Raw genomic sequence first — 18,675 nt, 5'->3', positions numbered from 1 at the left:
GAGAGTTGGACTATAAAGAAAGCTGAGTGCTGAAGAATTGATGCTTTTGAACTGTGGTGTTGGAGAAGACTCTTGAGAGTCCCTTGGACTGCAAGAAGATCCAACCAGTCCATCCTACAGGAGATCAGTCCTGGGTGTTCACTGGAGGGACTGATGTTGAAGCTGAAACTCCAGTACTTTGGCCACCTCATGCGAATAGCTGACTCATTTGAAAAGACCCTGATGCTGGGAAAGATTGAAGGCAGGAGGAGAAAGGGATGACAGAGGATGAGATGGCTGGACGGCATCACCAACTCAATGGACATGGGTTTGGGTGGACTCTGGGAGTTGGTGATGGACAGGGAGGCCTGGTGTGCTGCGGTTCATGGGGTTGCAAAGAGTTGGACACGACTGAGCGACTGAACTGAACTCAACTGAAAGTTGGAATGCTTTTTTGGGTCTGGCAACCTCAAGGCAGGTGCTTGAGTTAAGGCTTGTTTTAGTGTAGCCTATGCCTTCTTTGGAGGAGTTCCCCATATCAGTGGGATTAAATCATCGCGTCCCTTCAAGCTTTCATATACGGACAGGCCAATTAGACCATAGTTGGGTATCCAGACTGTACAATACCTAGTTAGCCCCAGGAAAGCAAACAATTGTTTTCCAGTCGTTGGGGAGGGCAACTGGAGGATTCTTTGTACTCGATCAGAGGACAGCCTCCTGGATCGTGTGTAGTCTGAACTCCCAAGTAAGTGATCTTTGTCTCGACCATCTGTGCCTTAGCATGGGAGACTTTATATCCTCTCTCTGCCAAAAAGTTTAGAACCTGAATTGCGTGTTGTTGGGCATTTTTCTCATCTGGAGAGCAGATTAGTAGGTCATCTACGTATTGTAATATCTTCCCATTTGGCCCCAGGTCCAGATCTAAGAGATTCGGGCTAAGAGCCTGCCCAAACAGGTTGGGGCTATCTCTGAATCCCTGAGGTTATACTGTCCAAGTCATCCGTTGGTGTTTTTCTTCTGGAGCCTCCCACTCAAAGGCAAAAAGATATTGGGATTCTTTAGCCAGTGGTATGCAAAAGAATGTATCTTTGAGATCCAAGACTGTAAATCACTTGGCACTGGGTGGGATTTCTCCCAAGATTACATAGGGATTGGGTACTGAGATGGAGGGGGACTACTGCTTCATTTACGATCCAGAGATCTTGAACCATTAGCCAGATTCCATCCTTTTTCTTTACAGGGGAGGATCGGGGTGTTACATGGCAAATTGGTAGGGACCAATAGCCCCACTGGCAAGGAATTTATTTATTAGAGGCTGTAGTCCTTCCTGAGTTTCTCTTCTGAGGGAATATTGTTTCTAGTTAAGAAACCGAGTGGGATCTCAGAGGACAATGATGACTGGTTCAGCTTGGTGGGCTCGTCCAGGAGTCCCCTGGTCCTGGGGTTAATTTTGTCCTCCCATAGATTTTGGTCCCTCTCTATTGGAGAGGGTGTAATGGGTTCCTCAGTAGTAACCAGAAGCTTTAGGGCTCTAGGGGCTGAAAAGTTTCCCATCACAAGGGTGGTCCCCAGTTTAGTTATGTATCTGTTCCCAATAAGGGAGTAGGATACTTAGGGACCACCAGAAACTGGTGGGAAAATATTTGTCCATCCCAGCAACAAAGAAGTGCTTGGGTGAATCTTTTAGTAATTGTTTTTCTTGCAGCACCCAAAAATGGTACAGGTTTGGGAAGAGAAGGCTCTGGAGTAGGAGGTCAGGACAGAATAAGTAGCCCCTGTGTCAACCAAGAAATTCTCAGACCCACCTGCCACATCCAGTTGCACCCTTGGCTCCAGCCCCGTGATGGTTATCTGTGACAGGCAGGCTGGCTGGAGTGGGCCACTTCAGTCCTGTTGAACCGCTTGACCTTGAGGTTCTTGGATCCCGAGAGCAGAGTGCAGCCCAATGTCCCAATTGATGGCATTTGTAGCAAGCCATTTTAGGAGACTTATCACGGTTTGGACACTCTTTGGCCCAATGCCCCGCCTGCCTACAGATTAGGCATTTGCCTGGTGCCTTGTCCTTCAACAACTCGGGGTTTGCCATAGGGCTTCCCTGGAAGGCGGCCAGCATCTGGGCATGCCTTATCTCTTTTCTCCCTTTCCTGGGCCTTGGCTTCCCTCTTCTGTTCTCTGTTATAAAAGGTATTGGTAGCTGTCTGGACCATCTCATCTAAAGAGGCAGCAGGGTCCTGCTGCTGTAGCTGTTGTAACTTTATCCTGATGTCTGATGCACATTGGGACAGGAATTTGTCCTTTAAAATCACCTGTCCCTCGTAAGAGTCTAAGTCCCAATTGGTAAACTTTTGGAGGGCCTCTTTTAGCCTTTCCAGAAAGGCAATGGTGTTCCCGTTGGGCTCCTGAGTTATTGCTAAGACCCGGGCATAGCTGATTACTCTTTGCTGGGCTGCTTTCAGTTCTGCTTTCACACAAATCAGAAAATGATCCCTTTCCCAGATGTGCTCAAGGTCAGTTTAATTTCAGTTAGCATCTGAGGAGGGGACTGCAGTTTCCCCTATTGGGTATTTATTGCTTGACATATGAAGCCCCATAGCATAGCTTCAGGCTTCCTTTAAGACCCTAGCATGCTCAGGGTCAGATAAAGTTTGACTAAATATGACCATGATGTCCTTCCATGTCAAGTCAAAGGCCAAGGTAATGTGTTGGAATGTGTCTATATATTTGCCTGAGTCATCTGTATAGCTTCCCAGGTCTTGTTTGATTTGTCTTAGTTCTATGAGGGAGAAGGGCTTATGGACCTGGGTTGGTCCGAATTCTCCTCCAGTTTCAACTAAGAGACATACTGGAGTTGGCTTTTGTGGAGGGGGTGGTCCCAGATATGGATACAGGAAGGAGCACCAGGCAACTCGGGGGCTGTGGGAGGTGAGCCTTCATGGGGGTGGGTTCCTTCTCTTGGTTGTCTGTGCCTAACACTATGTGCCTAGTAGGCTCACTTTTAGGGCATATAACAAACCCATACTTAAGACAGAGTTCCTTCATGTCTCTTAGTTGGAAGAAAATTTGGACATAGGGGATCTCTGTCCATTTCCCTTGTCTTTTGCAGAATAAGTCTAGCTGAAGAATGGTATTGTTATTTAAACTCCCACCCTCAGGCCAGTGTTCCTTGTCCCCCAGAGGATACCATGGCCACGCAGCGGCACAAAAGAATTTTAGCGACTTCTTAGAGTTAGAGAATGGAACAGCTTCCAATTATCAAGGATGCATCTCAGGGGTGTCTGTCAGGAAGTGGATTGGTTATTTCCCATCTGAAAGACAGTGATGACAGGGAGGAAAAGAAAAAAGAAAAAACTAATAAGCCTCCTTCAGTTTCCATGGGTGGACTTCCTTAGGGGTGAGTCTTTTTGAAGCTTATCCTACCCAGTACTATTGCAACCTGAGAGCCAGGTGTCCCTGGGTCAGGGTGCCAATCCCTAGGCAAGCTGAGGCATGACAGCCTCCTGGAGATCGAATCCCCAGGCAGGTTGAGGCATGTTGGCCTCCTGAGAATTGGGTCCCTGGGCAGGTCAAGGCAAGTCGATCTCCTGGGACCCCTGGACTGGTGGGTCCCTGAGCAGGGTGAGGTGTGACAACCTTTCAAGGACCAGATTCCTAGGCAAGTCGAGGCAGGTCGACCTCATGGGACCCACAGACTGGAGTTGGGCGTCCCCAAGGTCTCCAGTGTGACCAGTCCTGGATAGGTTGTAATCTTAACTCATTGCCAGTTTGTTCACCACAGATGGGAATAGATACCATGATGTAAAGCAATCCAAGCCTGTGCCCTGAGACTGGGAACCTGATGAAGCGGCCATAAACCTTATTCTCTTACTGTTCTAAGGGAATGTAAGTCACTGATTTCCTCCCCTAGTCCTCCATAAGAGCAGGTTAGGGTGTCTCCCATGATAAACATTTCATTGTCACAGACCCACTTTAGGTAATAACAGAAGTAATGACAAAGGAGTGAGTTATCTGGCCCTGTTAGGGGCATTAAGAGTATCTTAATAATAAACAGGGTGGAATAATGTTGTCCACAAGGGGGCAGGGTCCTGGTTGCAGGAGTTAGTAAGAAGCTTAAGAACAAATTTATAAGCGGCAACAGACCAGATGTTCCATAAAAGTGGAGTGGAGATTTGATCCAGGGGTATGTTTGTAACTTTAGGAGAGGGGTACTTTCATGCATTGGAGAAGGAAATGGCAACCCACTCCAGTGTTCTTGCCGGGAGAATCCCAGGGACGGGGGAGCCTGGTGGGCTGCCGTCTCTGGGGTCGCACGGAGTCGGACACGACTGAGGCAACTTAGCAGCAGCAGCAGTAAGGGTCTGGCCCAAATGGCCTATAGGGCTAACTCCCAAAGTGGCAAACATTATCCCCAGAAGCCCAACTGCCCTTGAAGGGATGCCAACAGATGAACTTTTAGTAGGCATTGAGTGCCTGTCACCAACCCTAGTGGGTTCACTGAGAGATGCTGTTGTTGCACATGTTGTAGGAAACATGGAGGATGAAGGCCTGAATATTTAGAGGGATTGGATATTACATAGTATTTCCCTCCAAAGGGCCAGCTATTTTCTGGTTGTCCCTTCAGAAAATTGTATAGGCAACACTGTGGGCCCAGACTGGGTTCAGGAAAAGAGCATGAAACAGGAGGGAAGGGGGCAGGACACAACTTTTGAAAGAATGACATAGCCCAAGGGCATAACAATAACTGATTAAAATTAAAGGGGTCCAAGATGACAAGCCAAATTCAACTAAACCTTGATCCCCAATCTGCAAGCTAAATGACACTCCCAGAGGTGGCAGAACAGTTCCAAGACACTGTCAAAAGACAGAGGAGTAGGTGGTTCCCCAGTGATTGGGATGATCCTCCCACTCATTAGCATATGAATTCACTAGCTGGCTAAAACTAGCCGCACCACATTCCTTGGCACTTGCCCTCTGCAATGGCCCACACCCTGCGGAGTGTGCTTCTCTCTATATCAGAACAAATCCACCTCTTAACTATTGCTGTGTCTCTGAATTTTTGCAATGAGATGTCAGATCCTGGGATTCATTAGGTCCTGAAGCCAAGCACCATAAGTTTTGGCCAGGCTCAAGTCCCAGAAGAGAGGAGCTGAAGGACATGAGGAAAAAGCAGTGGGGAAAACATGCTGAGGAATCCCCTTCATAACCTGCTGGAAAATCTGCTAAATACCTGACCTGTGCTCACAGTTTTCATTGACCTGATTCTTGGCACAAAGAAGATTAAGGACAGAAGAACCCCCACCGGCCTGGGTAACAGCTACTAGAGCGCAGAGGATAGTGGAGGCTTCACAACACACTGAGGAGTAGTCTCTCCAGAGTCCCTCAGTTGCACTCACTGCCCCTCGCCTGTTCGCTGGGGGTTTGAGGAAACAAGAAATGAGAGATTGTAAAGGAATTAAGACTCTGTTAAGCATATGTCCTTCCAGCCATAGGAGCAAGGACCTCCTACCTTAACTGGAGGTTTTCTGGAATTTGAGACTGAGCCGTGTGAGCTTTCTGCTGAGCTTGTTTGGGCTTCTTGTCACTTCCCCTGCTCTGGGTTTTCTTCGCATTCACCTTCCACCGTGGGAGCTTTTCACTGAGTTGGGCTCCTGCTGTGCTTGGCCTCCTCCTTGTGGGACCATGCCAAGATTGTTTCAGCCAGGTTAAGTCCAAGAAACGGCACCATGGGTGTCAGGGGTGTCCATGCCGAGATTGTTTCAGCCAGGTTAAATCCAAGAAACGGCACCATGGGTGTCAGGGGTGTCCATGCCGAGATTGTTTCAGCCAGGTTAAGTCCAAGAAACGGCACCATGGGTGTCAGGGGTGTCCATGCCAAGATTGTTTCAGCCAGGTTAAGTCCAAGAAACGGCACCATGGGTGTCAGGGGTGTCCATGCCGAGATTGTTTCACCCAGGTTAAATCCAAGAAACGGCACCATGGGTGTCAGAGGTGTGTGTAATTTCCTCAGTTCTGTCTCGCCGAGACAAAAATTTGAAGCGATAGATGGGCCAGTGTTACAGCTCAGTTTTATTTAAAAAGGAAAGGAAAATACATAATTGAGGTGTGAGGGCATGCTGACCCAAAAGACTTGAAGAGAAGAGAGGCACCTGGCCCAATTTTGGCTCCTCCTTTTATATGTTTTTCCTCCTCCCCCTGGGCCTGCTCTATGTAAATTGGGCTAGCCAGGAGTGCTGTTTGTTTTACCTGAGGTCCTCACTCCAGTCCTCAGACCTTCCTTTGCTCTATTTTCACAAGTTTTTCCCTTCCTTGTCTTTTAGTCACCACCATTCTGGATTCCTTTTTCTTATTCTAACTGCCTAACAGAATGCTGCTAAGCTGCTGCTAAGTCGCATCAGTCATGTCCGACTCTGTGCGACCCCATAGACGGAAGCCCACCAGGCTCATCTGTCCCTGGGAGTCTCCAGGCAAGAACACTGGAGTGGGTTGCCATTTCTTTCTCCAATGCATGCATGTGTATCAAGTTCACTTATGTCAAAAACCATATCTTATTTAGGATTACTCAAATAGATCCATGTATATGTATAATTGAATCACTTTGCTGTACACCTGAAACCAACACAACATTGTTAATCAACTATACTCCAATATAAAATTTTTTTAATTTTTTAAATAAGGGTGATAAGGGACTTCCCTGGTGGTCCAGTGGTTAAGAATCTGCCTTCTAATGCAGGGGACACAGGATTTATACCTGTTTGGGGAACTAAGATACCACATGCATTGGAGCAACTAAGCCCATGAACTGCAACTACCGAGCTCACACACCACAACTAGAGAGAAGCCCACGCGCTTCAACAAAGACTCCAGGTACAGCTACTGAGACCTGACACAGACAAAAATAGATAAATAATTTTTTTGTTTAAATAAATGAAAGTTATTTGTTACCTTCTTTAAAAAAGAAGGATAACACATCCTACTGCACAGGTTGTTGTGAAGCTTGAATGAAATAATACACATGAAATGCTTTGAACAGTACCTAGCACATAGAAAGTGCTCAATAATTGTGAGCTGTTATCTATTATCTTCCACGATGCCTGAAATTCTACTACTAAAGACTAACTCCTTGGGGTTAAGGAGGGACTCTGGCCTGGCTGCTAGTCCTATGCTTTTCATAGTCTCAGGTTAAGAAGTCCAATGACACTCCTACCATATTCTGTGAGGAGTGAGACCCCTGCCTGGGGCCCCTGTCATTGCATCCCTGCCTTGGTAATCTACCCAAAGTCCATTTCCTCTACCATCAACACCATATCTTTAGTCACCTTCTTGTGGCTAAACTCCAGCTGCTGAAATGCAGACCGATGAATAGAGTTCTCCCAGGTATGAAGTAGCTATTCAATTAATAGTTGATTGACCAGCTACATTCCACTGGGCTCCTTGAAACTGAACTCGAATAGTACCCTGTGTGTTCTCCCCATTTGCCCTCAGTGGCCCCATGCTCACTGCCCACACTGGGGCACTCCTGCCATCCTCCATGAGCAGATATGTCCAAAACATCAGCCAACAACTACCCTTTTTCCATCTTCTTGACTGATTAAACCACATCATTAAATCTCTGAGGGCTCTCCTCCAGAACACATGTTCCATGATTCAGTTCATTTCAGTTCAGTCGCTCAGTCATATCCAACTCTTTGCAACTCCATGAACCACACCACGCCACGCCTCCCTCTCCATCACCAACTCCCACAGTCCACCCAAACTCATGTCCATTGAGTCAGTGATGCCACCCAACCATCTCATCCTCTGTCGTCCCCTTCTCCTTCTGCCCTCAATCTTTCCCAGCATCAGCATCTTTTCAAATGAGTCAGCTTTTCGCATGAGGTGGCCAAAGTATTGGAGTTTCAGCTTCAACATCAGTCCTTCCACCCAGGAACACCCAGGACTGATCTCCTTTAAGATGGACTGGTTGGATCTCCTTGCAGTCCAAGGGACTCCCAAGAGTCTTCTCCAACACCACAGTTCAAAAGCATCAATTCTTCGGCGCTCAGCTTTCTTTATAGTCCAACTCTCACATCCACACATGACTACTAGAAAAACGATAGCCTTGACTAGACGGACCTTTGTTGACAAAGTAATGTCTCTGCTTTTTAATATGCTGTCTAGGTTGGCCATAACTTTCCTTCCAAGGAGTAAGCATCTTTTAATTTCATGGCTGCAGTCACCATCTGCAGTGATCTTGGAGCACAAAAAAATAAAGTTAGCCACTGTTTCCGCTGTTTCCCCATCTATTTTCCATGAAGTGATGGGACCAGATGCCATGATCTTCCTTTTCTGAATGTTGAGCTTTAAGCCAACTTTTTCACTCTCCTCTTTCACTTTCATCAAGAGGCTTTTTAGTTCTTCTTCACTTTCTGCCATAAGGGTGGTGTCATCTGCATATCTGAGGTTATTGATATTTCTCCTGGCAATCTTGATTCCAGCTTGTGCTTCTTCCAGCCCAGCGTTTCTCATGATGTACTCTGCATAGAAGTTAAATAAGCAGGGTAACAATATACAGCCTTGACTTACTCCTTTTCCTATTTGGACCAGTCTGTTGTTCCATGTCCAGTTCTAACTGCTGCTTCCTGAGGTGCATACAGGTTTCTCAAGAGGCAGGTCAGGTGGTCTGGTATTCCCATCTTTTTCAGAATTTTCCACAGTTTATTGTGATCCACACAGTCAAAGGCTTTGGCATAGTCAATAAAGCAGAAATAGATGTTTTTCTGGAACTCTCTTGCTTTTTCGTTGATCCAGCAGATGTTGGCAATTTGATCTCTGGTTCCTCTGCCTTTTCTAAAACCAGCTTGAACATCTGGAAGTTCACAGTTCACATATTGCTGAAGCCTGGCTTGGAGAATTTTGAGCATTGCTTTACTAGTGTGTGAGATGAGTGCAATTGTGTGGTACTTTGAGCATTCTTTGACATTGCCTTTCTTTGGGATTGGAATGAAAACTGACCTTTTCCAGTCATGTGGCCACTGCTGAGTTTTCCAAATTGCTGACATATTGAGTGCAGCGTTTTCACAGCATCATTTTTTAGGATTTGAAATAGCTCAACTGGAATTCCATCACCTCTACTAGCTTTGTTCTAGTGATGCTTCCTAAGGCCCACTTGACTTCACATTCCAGGATGTCTGGCTCTAGGTGAGTGATCACACCATCATGATTATCTAGGTTGTGAAGATCTTTTTTGTACAGTTCTTCTGTGTATTCTTGCCACCTCTTTAATATCTTCTGCTTCTGTTAGGTCCATGCCATTTCTGTCCTTTATTGAGCCCATCTTTGCATGAAATGTTCCCTTGGTATCTCTAATTTTCTTGAAGAGTTCTCTGTCTTTCCCATTCTATTGTTTTCCTCTAGCTCTTTGCACTGATCACTGAAGAAGGCTTTCTTATCTCTCCTTTCTATTCTTGGGAACTCTGCATTCAAATGGGTATATCTTTCCTTTTCTCCTTTGCTTTTCGCTTCTCTTCTTTTCACAGCTATTTGTAGGGCCTCTTCAGACAGCCATTTTGCTTTATTGCATTTCTTTTTCTTGGAGATGGCCTTGATCCCTGTCTCCTGTACAATGTCACGAACCTCTGTCCATAGTTCATCAGCCATAAAAAGGAACACATTTGAGTCAGTTCTAATGAGGTGGATGAACCTAGAGCCTATTATACAGAGTGAAGTAAGTAAGTCAGAGTAAGAAGTAAGTCAGAAAGAGAAAGATAAATATCATATACTAACATATATATATGGAATCTAGAAAGATGATACTGGTGAATTTATTTGCAAGGCAGCAATGGAAAAATAGACACAGAGAACAGACATGGGGAGAAGGGAGGAGAGGATGAGATGTATGTAGAGAGTAACATGGAAAATGACATTACCATATGTAAAATAGATAGCCAATCAAATTTGCTGTACCTCTCAGGGAACTCAAACAGGGGCTCTGTATCAACCTAGAGGGGAGGGAATGGGAGGGAGATGGGAGAATGGTTCAAGAGGGAGGGGACATATGTATACCTATGGCTGATTTATGTTGATGTTTGGCAAAAAAACAACAAAATCCTATAAAGCAATTATCCTTCAATTTAAAAATAAATTAAAAAAAAAAAAGACAGTTTGCATGCCATAACTAAAAACCCAGCATGCCGAAACAAAGATTGAGATACACATGCCAGAACTAAGACTTGGCACAGCCAAATAAATAAATAAAAATAAATAAATATTTTTAAAAAAGACCTCTGACACAAGTTGCAACTCTGTTAAGACTTGTCAAGGACCATGGCTACTGAGGTGCAGATCTAGTGTTTTTGGGTAGCAGGTTGAAATATTACTCAACTCATAATTTCCTCAGTTTAGCCAAAGTCATAGTCCAAGAGGGATGACCTTCACTGCCCAGCCGCGCATATAATCTACTTTGAGACCTTGATCCCCTCCCTTTCTCCCCTCTCCCCCCATGCCTCTTATTGGCCAAAAGCAGCAGGAAACCAAGTAGAAAGGCTACGGATACAAGACACACACACAAGTTAGGTTCCCAGGACAGGGCTAATGAAGGAGAGGTGTATGGGACTTCTTTGGTGGTACAGCGGATAAGAATCCGCCTGCCAATGGAGAGGCTTAAATTCCACATCAGAGCCACCAATGTCATTCTCAGAGTCTGATATGACCCTTCGTTTTTTTTATTTGGCAGCTACTTCACCTGGATCTTTCCACCTTTGGCCTCACTTCCTCTTCACTCTCAATTTCATTTTCCTCTTCACTCTTATCTGATGTATAAGTGGCACCTGCCTCCATCTCTTCCTCCTCTGGCTCTGAGAGCTCATCACATACTGCCAACTCAAGCCTCTTAATCTTGTCTTTATTCAAGGCTTAATTTGCATGTTGCATTGCTCTGAGTATTTCAGGCTTTGCACTGTAAAAATGACCTCCTTTCTGGGCTTCCTTTGAATGTGAACCTGTATACGGCTTTAACAGCCTTCTGCTAACCCAGCCCCTTGTTGGGCTATTATCAAAAAACTGTACATGAACTCAGGCAGACTTTCCTTTCTCACAAATGAATGTTCCATCAAAAGAGTGGTTATAAACCAGGCAAGGCCACCAAGGGTTACCCTCCATCTTGGTCCAAACCAAATCACCTGGTGAGAAGTCACAAGAACTGCTGGTGGGGACCGCAGGGGATGCCGACTTCCGCAGCCCTCCATTGAGGTTCCTGGCCTCGGCCCCCGACATGGTAACCGCTAGGGGCTCTGGCCCTGCCTCGCTCCAGGCCACATCCCTGCCTGGGGGAAGGGAGGCCCCGGTGCTAGTGGCAATGGCTCTGCTTTCACTTGAGGCCCTGACAGGGGCTTTGTTGGCATTATTCACGCCTGGAAACTTAGGGAAGAAGCTACGCAGTGTGTTCTGTCACGACATAGCCACCGTTGCTGAGGCTCAACCACTCGGTCGTAGCGAGCCACTAGAGGCAAGGCATCTACCGCTCAGGGCCTGCTGGCGGGAAATCTCTTTCTTTTTAAATTTGCAATATTTTTTCTTCCAGTTTTAGTGAAATATATGTTATGACATATAACACACACACAAAAAAAATAAAACTTAAAAAGAGATATAACTGACAAAGAGCACTGTGTAAGTTCAAGGTAAACAGGGGTGTTTACTTATAGTAGAAAAGTACTTTTCTGGATCCACAGGTATCCCTTGCTTTTCAAAAGTTCGCTTTTCATCACTTTACTTTTATAAAAGATGTACATTAGTACCTGTTTTCACCAACCAAAAGAAATCAGAGAAGGATTTTTGCTTTTACCAAAGAAAGATGAAAATCAAAAATAGTGTTCCACATTCGTTTTGCAGTGAGCCCTTAAACACTTAAGAGAATCAGCTTGCACCCTGAGAAGCCAGAGTGGCCCCACTAAGCTCCCTCCTCGGGAATGATACGCAGCATCTCAGCATCAGGCCGCTGGAGCGTTGAGCTGTCTCTGTGAGCATCTATGTGTTCTCTCAATTTAGCCTGTGCCTCCATTAGCAAGATGTGTCTTAAGGCAATTGCTTCTTTGCCTTATATCTTTCAGTTTAAAGAAGATTTCCTAGGAATGCTCTACTTTTGAATAGCAGGGGAAACCTGTAAGTCTCTACCAAGGTGGAAAAACAAAAGAGGGCTGAATTTTTCCTGAAAAATGGAAGAGAACATTTTCTTTATGGAAGGGAAGAGCATTCCCACAGTGTTATAATATGCACACAAAGTGTTTCTGTGTCAAAAGGATATAAATCAAGAGACCATTCTTCTTTCACCCAGCCCACTTCACTCAATTATGTTACCTGCCTGGAACCCTGTAAGCAATGCAGCTTGAGGTTCTGGACTAGAGCCATACAGGTGGAAAGCAGAAAAAGCATCTAAGTTTCATGTCACTTACCCACAATATTCTTTATACTTATTGCTATCCCCTACCACTATTGCTCAATCTCCAAATATCTCTGAGCCAAAGAGCTCCCCGCCCCCACCATCACCTCTGTCTTCTAAATAACTTGGGGGCATCTGGATCTCAAAGGTTCTGCAGCATTGCCAGGTGGGGACATCCTCTAGGCAGGTAGAAAAATGGTACTAGAGGCAAATACCAGTGAGGCAGAGGTAATGGTAAGTTCACTGAGTTAAAGCAGGGGGGAAAGGAAACTGTAGAGATCAAGAAGAGACCTGTAAGTGGCACAAATAATTAAAAACTGAGGAGAGGCAATTCAAGTAAAGGAGACTCAATAAAAGTAATTAGTTACCCAAGTGATGGAAGAGCTGAGACACTAAAGGGACAATGGGGCAATCCAGAGATTAGCAGTACCACGAAGTTTTTGCCACCCCTGGGCCTAACAGAACAAAAGAAGGAGATGATGATGCCAGAAACCAGAATCAGGACTTTTGGTGGAAAGGACAGGACCCGAGGCTGCCTACCATGAGCTGGGGCTACAGGGAAGAAAGGGTGCAGTCTACTGAGCTGAAAATGACAGAGACTGAAGTGCTGCCTGAGAAACCACCCTAGTGTTCTGCCAGCTCCTTTCATGGGCCATGGCTGACTCACATTGATATTTGACAGAAAACAACAAAATTCTGTAAAGTAATTATTCTTCAATCAAAAAAAAAAAAAAAGTTTGCATGCCATAACTAAAAATCCAGCATGCCGAAACAAAGACCAAGATACATGTGCGACAGAAAGGCTTTGTAGGCTTGATACAAACAACAGGGAAAGAGTAGAGAATGAATCTGGGAGCAACTGCAAATAACTGGGTAGAAATCAGACTTTGGAGGATTCACAAGGAATTGAGGAATAAGAAACAGAAGCAGCAAATGCAAACCACACATTTGTCCTTTGTGCTATTTCAGTGCAAACTTGGTCCTGTTTGCATTCTTATATTCCTGAGATTCAGTTCAGTTCAGTTCAGTCACTCAGTCGTGTCTGACTCTTTGCAACCCCATAAACCACACCACACCAGGCCTCCCTGTCCATCACCAACTTCCAGAGTCCACCCAAACCCATGTCCATCGAGTCAGTGATGCCATCCAACCATCTCATCCTCTGTTGTCCCCTTCTCCTCCTGCCCCACTGTTTCCCCTGTTTCCCCATCTATTTGCCATGAAGTGATGGGACCAGATGCCATGATCTTAGTTTTCTGAATGTTGATTGGGGGGAAGCTAATGCCTAAACGCTGATTTTAGAAGCTCCATTTCAAGTTACTATTCCCTAAATGGAATAGCTTTTCCCCGAGTTTCTCCTTCCTCATTTTCTGCTGAAATTTACCTCTCTGTTACTTTATAATTCCTTTTCTTCAATGAAGATAATAAATAATTGTATGATTCTCCCCAATAACATCCTGAGTTGTTTCCATGAATAAGTTCTTTTTACACAATTTTTAACTCTTCTACAATCAGGAATTCAGCAATGGGATGCTGTTCTTGTTATTACTTTGCAATTACAAAGCAGTAAATCCATTCATTTGAGAGCTAGTCAGCCTGTGATTTAAAATAACATCTAAGTAGAAGCTAGGACCCCTCCTCTATTGGAGAGATGAAGTTTTCCATTTCAATAATAGGAACAGCGAACAGCACACAATATAGATACCATTAAGTGGATACTATATCCATTAAGTGATGTGCTCCTAAATCAGGTGATTACTATTGTAATCATACAGTCAGTGCAACAAACGGGGGTTGATTTAAGAGAGCAAGACATTACCCGGAGACAGAACAAGACCAAGACCTGGAGTATTTTAAAAACCTAGCTCTAACTTTCAATTTTCTCATTTGAAATTTTAGAATAATGATCGATGCCCCAACTACCTCACAGAGCTTTTGGAAGGTCAAATGAGACAAGTGCCTGAGTATGCCTTTTTGAAATGCAGCACAGATCCTTTCCAAGGAGCCGACAAGATGGCGGAAGTGGAACAGAATTAGAAGCGGACCATCCGCAAGTTCACCTACCAGTGGCGTGGATCTCCACCGTGTTCTACGACCTGGACATGTCCTACCTACGAGCAGCCGATGCAGCCATAAGGCGAGCGGCGGCAGTGGCGGCTGAACCGCGGCCTCCGGCGGAAGCGAGACTGCTTGCTGAAGCGGCTGCGCAAGGCCAGGAAGGATGCGCTGCCCCTGGAGAAGCCCGAGGTGGTGAAGACGCACCTGCGCAAACTGATCTTCCTGCCACAGATGCTGGACAGCATGATGAGCGTCTACAACCGCAAGACCTTCAGTTCACTTCAGTTCAGTTCAGTTCAGTCGCTCAGTCGTGTCCGACTCTTTGCGACCCCGTGAATCGCAGCATGCCAGGCCTCCCTGTCCATCACCAACTCCCGGAGTTCACTCAGACTCACATCCATCGAGTCGGTGATGCCATCCAGCCATCTCATCCTCTGTCGTCCCCTTCTCCTCTTGCCCCCAATCCCTCCCAGCATCAGAGTCTTTTCCAATGAGTCAGCTCTTCGCATGAGGTGGCCAAAGTACTGGAGTTTCAGCTTTAGCATCATTCCTTCCAAAGAAATCCCAGGGCTGATCCTTCAGAATGGACTGGTTGGATCTCCTTGCAGTCCAAGGGACTCTCAAGAGTCTTCTCCAACACCACAGTTCAAAAGCATCAATTCTTCGGCGCTCAGCTTTCTTCACAGTCCAAGTCTCACATCCATATATGACTACTGGAAAAACCATAGCCTTGACTAGACGGACCTTTGTTGACAAAGTAATGTCTCTGCTTTTCAATATGCTATCTGCTGCTGCTGCTAAGTCGCCTCAGTCATATCAGACTCTGTGTGACCCCATAGACAGCAGCCCACCAGGCTCCCCGTCCCTGGGATTCTCCAGGCAAGAACACTGGAGTGGGTTGCCATTTCCTTCTCCAATGCATGAAAGTGAAAAGTGAAAGTGAAGTCGCTCAGTCGTGTCCGACTCCTAGTGACCCCATGGACTGCTGCCTATGGGGCTCCTCCATCCATGGGATTTTCCAGGCAAGAGTACTGGAGTGGGGTGCCATTGCCTTCTCCGAATATGCTATCTAGGTTGGTCATAACTTTTCTTCCAAGGAGTAAGCGTCTTTTAATTTCATGGCTGCAGTCACCATCTGCAGTGATTTTGGAGCTCAAAAAAATAAAGTCTGACACTGTTTCCACTGTTTCCCCATCTATTTCCCATGAAGTGATGGGACCAGATGCCATGATCTTCGTTTTCTGAATGTTGAGTTTTAAGCCAACTTTTACACTCTCCTCTTTCACCTTCATCAAGAGGCTTTTTAGTTCCTCTTCACTTTCTGCCATAAGGGTGGTGTCATCTGCATATCTGAGGTTATTGATATTTCTCCTGGCAATCTTGATTCCAGCTTGTGCTTCTTCCAGCCCAGCGTTTCTCATGATGTACTCTGCATATAAGTTAAATAAGCAGGGTGACAATATACAGCCTTGATGTACTCCTTTTCCTATTTGGAACCAGTCTGTTGTTCCATGTCCAGTTCTAACTGTTGCTTCCTGACCTGCATACAAATTTCTCAAGAGGCAGGTCAGGTGGTCTGGTATTCCCATCCCTTTCAGAATTTTCCACAGTTTATTGTGATCCACACAGTCAAAGGCTTTGGCATAGTCAATAAAGCAGAAATAGATGTTTTTCTGGAACTCTCTTGCTTTTTCGATGATCCAGTGGATGTTGGCAATTTGATCTCTGGTTCCTCTGCCTTTTCTAAAACCAGCTTCAACCTGGTGGAAATCAAGCCTAAGATGATTGGCCACTACCTAGGCGAGTTCTCCATCACTTCCAAGCCCATGAAGCACGGCGGGCCAGACAAGGGGCCACACACTCCTCCCGATTCCTCCCCTCAAGTAGCCTGCTGGCCAACGGAGGCAGAGACTTCTAAAAATAGATAATTTTTTTAAACACAGTATAAAATATATCCACAGTGCCAAAATGCCTAGGGTCCAAATACAATCCCACCAGTTTTTGGCCATGTGAACTTGAGTAAATTATTCAACTTCTCTGTGCCTAAAGTTTCTCATCTGTAAAGTGGAAAGAGTAGGGGGGCCCTCATCATGGCTTTTAACTAATGACTAGCTGAGGTGAGGGTACAAAAGCCCTCCTCCATTCCTAGCAATGAGGCAAGGTACCATTTACACTCCAGAGCCCCCAGACATCACGCTGAGACCATACTTCACCTGAAATCCCATCCTTGTGTAGTACTTTCTCTTTTCTTACTCTGCTTCCCTCTCTCCCTTACCAGTTTTCCTTAAGAACAGTCTCTTAATAAACCTCCTGCACACAAATTGCTTTTGCAGACTGTTTTTATAGAGCCCAAACTAAGTTCAGTACTATTCACACGGAGTTGCTGATTATACAAGTAGAGCACTTGAAACAGTGCCTGGCATGTAGTAATTTCTCAGTAACACTCAGAAAATGGGCCAGAAAACACAGTCACATGGTAATCACAATAATGATGTTACAAAACCCCTGGCTTACCGGGGAGGCTCAGGAGGCGTGGGATATGTGTGTACTCATAGCTGATTCACATTGTTATACAGTGGAGACTGGCATAACATTGTGGAGCAATTATACTCTAATAAAAAATAATTTTAAAAAAATGTTTAAAGAAAAAACCTGGCTTGCAGTTAACATGTATGGAGATTAAAAGTCCTCTCTCTTGAAGTAATACCATTTGCAGCAACATGGATGGACCTAGAGAGTGTCAAACTAAGTGAAGTAAGTCAGAAAGACAAAGACAAATCCCATATGATAGACATAGCAAACAGCCTGTGGTTGCAGGCAGGGAGTGGGGAGGATGGATTGGGAGTTTGGAAATTATGTGAAAAATAATATATATGTGTATGACTGAATCACTCTGCTGTACAGCAGAAGTTAAGACAGCATTGTAAACAATTATACTTCAATAATTTAAAAAAAAAAAAGACATCCCTCTATCCTAACAAGTAAAAAGCTGAACAGACTGAAAAATCAGCAGCTCGACTTAGATCTGGCAGAATTGAGGTTACAAGGTAACACCCCTAAAACTGGAGAGACAGACAGGGGGATACTGAGAATTACAACATATTAGAGCAGAAATCCACAGGCAGAAGGCTCCACAGAAACAGTTGCTGGGGTAAGAAAACCTGAACTGTAATTGACAAATTGCTGGAAGCTCAGGGTGGATATGGAGAAGGCAATGGCGCCCCACTCCAGTACTCTTGCCTGGAAAATCCCATGGACAGAGGAGCCTGGTAGGCTGCGGTCCATGGGGTCGCTAAGAGTCAGGCACGACTGAGCAACTTCACTTTCACTTTTCACCTTCATACATTGGAGAAGGAAATGGCAACCCACTCCAGTGTTCTTGCCTGGAGAATCCCAGGGACAGAGGGGCCTGATGGGCTGCCGTCTATGGGGTCGCACAGAGTCAGACACGACTGAAGCGACTTAGCAGTAGCAGCAGCAGGGTGGATAAATCTGAGAGATGAAAATCCCAGGTGGACCCAATCATTGGATTCGGGGGTGGGGAATAATGGGGGGGTGGGGGTGGGGATTCTATGAGTTTTACCTCCAGGAGCTCTTCCAGGTTGTTACAGTGAAGAAATGAAAAAAAAAAAAAAAAAATCCCCTGGTGCTTCCCGCATGGGGAGGGGGAAAGTAACCATTTTGAAATAATCAGAGTATCCTGTTCTAACAGAGCTTGCCCTCAAAAGAAATTATTTTACCAGATCCTAAATTATTGGGGTTTTATCAGAGCCTATTTAACCCAGCAGAAGGGAAATGCCCAACTCTAACCCCTCTAGCCATCCTGTCCCTCCTAAGATGGTGGGGACACTTGTGAAGTTCACAGTCCTGGGGCACAGGATCGCTAAGAGACTGATACTTAATCATAGGACTGTAGAACACTTCCTCTGCCCCCACAAAAAAAACTTACCACCACATCCCTGAAGGACTATTTCCTGGAGTTCCTTTTAAACAATACATCACATCCCACTTTGAACAAAAAAATCACAAGACATAATAAAATGCAAAAAAAAAAACAAAAAAAAAAAACCAGTTTGAAGAGAGAAAGCAAGCATCGGAACCAAACTCAGATATGGCAAAGATGTTGAAATGATCAAATGGGAATTTAAAACAACCATGATTGGGAATTCCCTGGCTGTCTGGTGGTTAGGTCTTGGCACTTTCACTGCCAGGGCCTGGGTTCCATCCCT

The 18,675-nt window shown here is 45.2% G+C and overlaps 1 pseudogene; it reads left to right on the top strand.

Moving 5' to 3' along the window:
- The first annotated feature begins 422 nt into the window (after window positions 1–422).
- On the top strand, window positions 423–16,364 carry LOC102416139 (annotated as a pseudogene).
- Window positions 16,365–18,675: the final 2,311 nt, after the last annotated feature.

The sequence above is a fragment of the Bubalus bubalis genome, chromosome 11, assembly GCF_019923935.1.
Source record: "Bubalus bubalis isolate 160015118507 breed Murrah chromosome 11, NDDB_SH_1, whole genome shotgun sequence".
NCBI classification, from domain to species: Eukaryota; Metazoa; Chordata; class Mammalia; order Artiodactyla; family Bovidae; genus Bubalus; species Bubalus bubalis.
Note: the sequence above shows the minus strand (reverse complement) of the source record. Positions and strands in the feature narration are given on the sequence as shown.